The following is a 7,180-nucleotide window of genomic DNA, read 5'->3' as shown; positions in this document are numbered from 1 at the left end:
CCCCCACCTGGCATTGGCGGTTCGCACCCGCTTGGGTTCACGTTGTAGCCAGTGGGATGCTGGTTTCCTATACAAGGAGAGATTTATATAGAATATGAGCCAAATTACCTACACTATAAATTGAAAGAGAGGTAGAAACAAATTAAATGGGTCTGCATTTACAAACATTTACCTTGGTTGTGACCCCACATCTCGATGTTTCAGATCAAAACCCTGAAATGGAAAAAATATTTCTACTTATTTTAATGATTTATTTAAAATATTATATTTTGTCCCCGCTTTCGCTAGTATAGAACCTAGAGTTTGAGATGGAGGAGGTCCTTGTCAACATATTGCTACATTCAGTCACATCTAACCAGTCTGACTGGTTGTGGAAAATGCTATCTGCAAACATATGGAACAATAGTGTCCTAGAAAGATGTGGCTGCTGGCTGCACACCAAGACCAATGTTCCTTACCAGGAAAGTAACAGTGGGGTGTTGGCCAACATTTTTTTAAAAATCCTTTTGCAGTGCTTTTTATTCATGTAGTTGCCAGGTAAATACTGTCTGCAAAGATACCTTTATAAACAGTTTTTCTTAAGTACTTATAAAAGATAATTGCTTTGACATTAATGTCAAGATACTGTATATAATATGGTATTTCAATGGATTTCTACTGGCTGGAGCATTGAAAGCACTGAGGTAATCAGTAAGCACCTAAGTTACTGAATTAATTGATATTTTACGCAGGTACTAAGTATTTATCCCAGTATTTGCTGGTAAATTAAGCACTGACACAGGTCAAATAAACTACTTTCTTGATTACTTAAGAATTAGCATTATAGCAGAAATTGTACATTTCCAAATGGAATACAAACATTTTAGCTTTGTTTTGTTTTTGGTCTTTTATTTCATCTGGAATAAACATTTAGGAAACGTATCCCTAAGTAGATAAAAAAATACTTATTAACAATTAAAGATATACAAAGAACATATTTCCCTGCATTGGCAATTTTAGTCTCCCATAGTTCAAAGTACTGTAACACAGCAATCAAAGTGCTATCTGTTAAACTCTATCAATCATGTTTTACATGTTTCTTTAAAAAAACATTGTTTAAAAAAATAAATCCTGTCAAAATAAGGCATATTTAGAAATAGTGTACTTACTGATATGTAGTTCCTGTCAGGGTTCTGTCTGCATGGCTTCCCAGAGAAATAACTCGTAATTATACTGTAGAGAGAGACACACCTCCACACCTCTCGTCATAAACTAAACATACATCTCTCTTTCTCTCTCTGTGTGTGTGTGTGTGTGTGTGTGTGTGTGTGTGTGTGTGTGTGTGTGTGTGTGTGTGTGTGTGTGTGTGTGTGTGTGTATGTCAAGGGAATGCGAGTGGGGTGGTAATAGAAGGGCAGTCATTTTTGTGTTTTTATGTAATTTGATGAATGTCTAAAATAATTGGCCAATATTTGTTTCATTTTACAAATAATTCAGTTTTAATTGAATAGTGCATATGGTCCATTGGGTTTTACGTAATGTAGTGGCTTGAAAAAGTATGTGAACCCTTTGGAATTACCTGTATTTCTGCATAAATTGGTCATCAAATTTGATCTGATTGTCACGCCCTGACCATAGAGAACCATTGTTTCTCTATGGTGTATTAGGTCAGGGCTTGACTAGGGGGTGATCTAGTATTTCTATGTTGTGTTCAAGTTTTCCTAGTTCTATGTTGGTGAGCTTGGTATGGTTCCCAATTAGAGGCAGCTGATTATCATTGTCTCTGATTGGGGATCATACTTAAGTTCTTCATTGTTCCCACCTGTGTTGTGGGATATTATTTTGTGTACCACGTAATCACGGTTCGTTGTTAGTTTATTGATTTATTGTTGCTAAGTTTCACTTTATTAATAAATTATGTGGAACTCAACATCCACTGTGCCTTGGTCCGTCTCTCCACACGTCCGTGACACTGATCTAAATCACAACAATAGACAAGCATGTATGTGCGATAGGTATTTTGCAATTCAGCTTTTAGCTGCAATATTCTCTTATCAGGTATTAATATTTTTGTAAATAATATGAGAAATACAAGCATTAAGAATTAAGATTAAAGACAGATGGCAATAAATATCTGGTAAGATGAGTCTTCCAACCATCTAATGATTCACACTACACACCCTACACACACAGTATGAGTAATTGGGAAAGTACTGAGCATTGGTAAATATTGGGCACATTTTAAAGAGTTGGCATTTACAAATGAGATGTGGAGAACAGACCTGGGCAGGAAATAGTTGTATTTTGTTGTGGTAGTTGAATATAGTTTATATAGTTTCAACTAATAATCCACTTTTCTTTGATATTCAAATACAGGTCTCAGAAAACCAAATAATATATGAAAAAATATATATACAGTGGGGCAAAAAAGTATTTAGTCAGCCACCAATTGTGCAAGTTCTCCCACTTAAAAAGATGAGGCCTGTAATTTTCATCATAGGTACACTTCAACTATGACAGACAAAATGAGAAAAAGGATTTTTAATTTATTTGCAAATTATGGTGGAAAATAAGTAGTTGGTCAATAACAAAAGTTTATCTCAATACTTTGTTATATACCCTTTATTGGCAATGACAGAGGTCAAACGTTTTCTGTAAGTCTTCACAAGATTTTCACACACTGCTGCTGGTATTTTGGCCCATTCCTCCATGCAGATTTCCTCTAGAGCAGTGATGTTTTGGGGCTGTTCCTGGGCAACACAGACTTTCAACTCCCTCCAAAGATTTTCTATGGGGTTGAGATCTGGAGACTGGCTAGGCCACTCCAGGACTTTGAAATGCTTCTTACGAAGCCACTCCTTCGTTGCCCGGGCGGTGTGTTTGGGATCATTGTCATGCTGAAAGACCCAGCCACGTTTCATCTTCAATGCCCTTGCTGATGGAAGGAGGTTTTCACTCAAAATCTCACGATACATGGCCCCATTCATTCTTTCCTTTACACGGATCAGTCGTCCTGGTCCCCTTGCAGAAAAACAGCCCAAAAGCATGATGTTTCCACCCCCATGCTTCACAGTAGGTATGGCGTTCTTTGGATGCAACTCAGCATTCTTTGTCCTCCAAACACGACGAGTTGAGTTTTTACCAAAAAAAATCTATTTTGGTTTCATCTGACCATATGACATTCTCCCAATCTTCTTCTGGATCATCCAAATGCTCTCTAGCAAACTTCAGACGGGCCTGGACATGTACTGGCTTAAGCAGGGGGACACGTCTGGCATTGCAGGATTTGAGTCCCTGGCGGCGTAGTGTGTTACTGATGGTAGGCTTTGTTACTTTGGTCCCAGCTCTCTGCAGGTCATTCACTAGGTCCCCCTGTGTGGTTCTGGGATTTTTGCACACCGTTCTTGTGATCATTTTGACCCCACGGGGTGAGATCTTGTGTGGAGCCCCAGATCAAGGGAGATTATCAGTGGTCTTGTATGTCTTCCATTTCCTAATAATTGCTCCCACAGTTGATTCCTTCAAACCAAGCTGCTTACCTATTGCAGATTCAGTCTTCCCAGCCTGGTGCAGGTCTACCATTTTGTTTCTGGTGTCCTTTGACAGCTCGTTGGTCTTGGCCATAGTGGAGTTTGGAGTGTGACTGTTTGAGGTTGTGGACAGGTGTCTTTTATACTGATAACAAGTTCAAACAGGTGCCATTAATACAGGTAACAATTGGAGGACAAAGGAGCCTCTTAAAGAAGAAGTTACAGGTCTGTGAGAGCCAGAAATCCTGCTTGTTTGTAGGTGACCAAATACTTATTTTCCACCATAATTTGCAAATAAATTCATTCAAAATCCTACACTGTGATTTTCTGGATTGTTTTCTCTCATTTTGTCTGTCATAGTTGATGTGTACCTATGATGAAAACGACAGGCCTCTCTCGTCTTTTGAAGTGGGAGAACATGCACAATTGGTGGCTGACTAAATACTTTTTTGCCCCACTGTATATATATTTAATGGCTACCAAATACTTGATGAAGAACCAAAAACTAGTTGAATTAGTCTAAATATATTATCATACGCACATGGTGTGGAGGGCTCTTAGATATGAATCTTAATATAGTCTATAGCCTATAATATAATGACCTCAACATTAGAATAGACCTCTTTTGCAGCTTCAAAATGACTAACAAATATATTTTCATAATGAGTGAGACATAAGGTAACACTTGACATCAAGTTCTTATACATGTGTAGTAACTTTGATTATTACAATAGCAACATTGTTGTTACTTACATAGGACTTTGGGAATTGATTTATAATGGCATAATAATGGAGTTATTACAGGTGGAATAAGGAACAGCCACTATTCCTCTTACAAAAACTGTTAGCTCATTGATATGCAATTAAAATGTTCATTTCCAAAGTTATGTAACAACATGCTAATAAAATGTTGCTCAAAGTACAGTTTTATTACACAGGCACAAGAAAAGTTGATATCATTGATTAATTGGTTTGACTTGATAATGTACACCTGGGGAAATGGACATTCAAAGGAGGAACAAAAACCAAATGTTTTGTTGTCACATACACAGGAAAGGTGCAGTAAAATGTGTTGTTTTACAGGGTCAGCCATAGTAGTATGGCCCCCTGGAGCAAATTAGGCTTAAGGGCCTTGCTCAAGGGCACAGACAGATTTTTCACCTTGTCGGCTCAGGTATTCAAACCAGTAACCTTTCAGTTACTGGCCCAACGTTCTAACTGCTAGACCAGAGTTTCCATAACTAGGTCCTGCCCTAGTTTGTGTGTGCTCTATTCATTCGATCTTCAACATGCAATTCCAGATACAGCCCTGCCATTAGTTGAAGGCAGCCAATCCAATAGTTTCTGAAAAGTAGCATGGTAGAAAATTACAAGATTACGTTTTACTACTGTTTATGCATCGAATAAGGTTTCTCAGTACTCCCTCGTCTGTGTGTACTGAGTTGGCCTCTGGGGTTTTGGGCTAGCAACTGATTTATGATGGTCTTGTCCTCTGTCGGAGCCTGCATTCCATAGATTGAATTGGTGTTTGTGTACTCTTGAGGTACCAGGGAGGAGATGGCTCTAGTACGGACAGCTGATAAGAAGAACCTTGTCTTAGGGGTCAAACCCTGGTTTCTATACAATTAGTAGGGATGCACGATATATCGGTAAGCATATCGGAATCGGACGATATTAGCTAAAAATGCCAACATCGGCATCGGCCCCGTGTTAACGCCGATGTGCAAAACTGATGTCAATGCTGAAGTGCAAACATAAATAACGTAGGTAGATGACGTAACGACACCACACAAAAAATACAGAGCTACACATAAAACACAGCATTCCTAACCTAGCCTACAATGTCTTCTGTGTGGATCTATTTTGAAGTTTCAAAGGAAGATAAAAAAAAAAAGGCCATATGCTAAGTTTGTGCTGCTATTATTTCCCGAGGAGGGGAGAAAGTGAAATCTTTCAATACCACAAACCTAATTACTTATTTGAAAGTGAATCATCCCCAGACGTTCAGTGACTACTTAGAAGAAAAGCAGAAAAAAACTAAGCACACACTTCCAACAACTAAACAAGTTCAAGTCAGCGAGGCAACTCAAAAGGCGAAATCCATTAATGAGAATTCATTACCCTTGACAATCAACCGTTCTCTGTTGTGGATGATGTTGGTTTTTGCCGACTGGTCGGGAACCTCGAGCCCCAGTATACACACTACCAAGTAGGCACTATTTTTCAGATGTTGCCCTACCGGAGTTACACAGTATTGTTGAAACGTATATCCATGAGCTACTTGCTATGGTTGCCACTGCTATTAGCTTCACGACTGACATTTGGACCAGCGATGTCAGCCCCATACCGCTGTTGCCGTCTCAATGGCATTTGAGAACATGTTTGAAACATGAACACACTAGCTAGCTCCATTCGAACAACTGACTGGAGAAAGAAGCTCCTCAACTGCGTCTGCAGCAGACGTGATACCCTCTGTCATGGCATTGAAAGGCCTGCTCAACAAAACTGCCGATACAGACCGTGGGGTTAAAACCTCTACTAGAGGCTGTGAACAAGTGATTCGGTGGCATTCTCTCTGAGCCTCTTTACTGTGTCGCCACTATGCTCGATGCTAGGTACAAGGACCGCTACTTCGATGCAGGCAAGAAACAGGGTTTATGTGAAATTGTACCGACACAGCTGGACAAGAAGGAAACAGACAGTGACAGTGGGCACCGAAGAAGAGGATCCAAGACAGAAGAGGCCACGGACAGACAGCTGAAACTTCACTGCTTGACATGTATGGTGAAATCTTGGTTGAGAATGAAACGACTGAACAAATGAACAACGAACAGCACAGCAAGTAAGAGAAAGAAGGTTTTGATTATGTTTTTACTGGTAATGGGGACATACGTAAATGCCAACCGTCAGTGTGTGTGTGTGTGTGTTTAAACTATTTAACTGTTCTAGAATGCTTAAAAGGCCGCTAAAATGTTTAATATGGGGATCAGGGTTTTTAGCAAGGATATCGGCCCAAAATTTCAGATTGGTGCATCCCTAACAATAAGAACAGGGAGTCGCTGACCAGCTCAACGTCTTTCTCACTTGGTTAGAATTTCCACGACAGTAGTTACTTTCTGAAATCTGTGTTGAAATTGTTTAGAAAAAGTAGTCCATTTCTGAGATCTGTATTCAAATAAGTTTTTGGGGGGATCCGTATTCACATCCGAAGTAACAATTTGTTCCCCCGAAAAAAAGGAACTTTGCACAAATCCTATTTAAAACAAATTATTCCAGGTCTGGTGGAGAAGGGGTTGAATGAGGTGAGTACCAGCACTCTTATTGGCAGTCATGCTTCAGGAACAAAACAAATTGGATGTGGCATGAGGGAGGTGAAAACAGAAATGTACCTATCAAGCACGCCTTTCTTTGGAATGCCTATTGTGCAACACTTCTACTGTGTGTTATCATATGATCTCCCTTCACTATTGCTACGATTGACAGTGGCATAGACAGCTTTTTGTCCAGATAGCTGCACCCTACACCCACACAAACACAAACACAAAAAAGTTGAAAGTTACAAACACTCCCCAAAACCGCACCTTGAATTCCATTAGATACTTTGATTTGGAAAATTCGGTGAGAGAGAGAGCGTGTGTGTGTGTGTGTGTATTGATGCAGGACGGGTCACG

The sequence above is a fragment of the Oncorhynchus keta genome, chromosome 7 (genome assembly GCF_023373465.1).
Source record: "Oncorhynchus keta strain PuntledgeMale-10-30-2019 chromosome 7, Oket_V2, whole genome shotgun sequence".
Taxonomy (NCBI): Eukaryota; Metazoa; Chordata; class Actinopteri; order Salmoniformes; family Salmonidae; genus Oncorhynchus; species Oncorhynchus keta.
The sequence above is the reverse complement of the archived record's forward strand: the minus strand, read 5'-3'. Positions refer to the sequence as shown.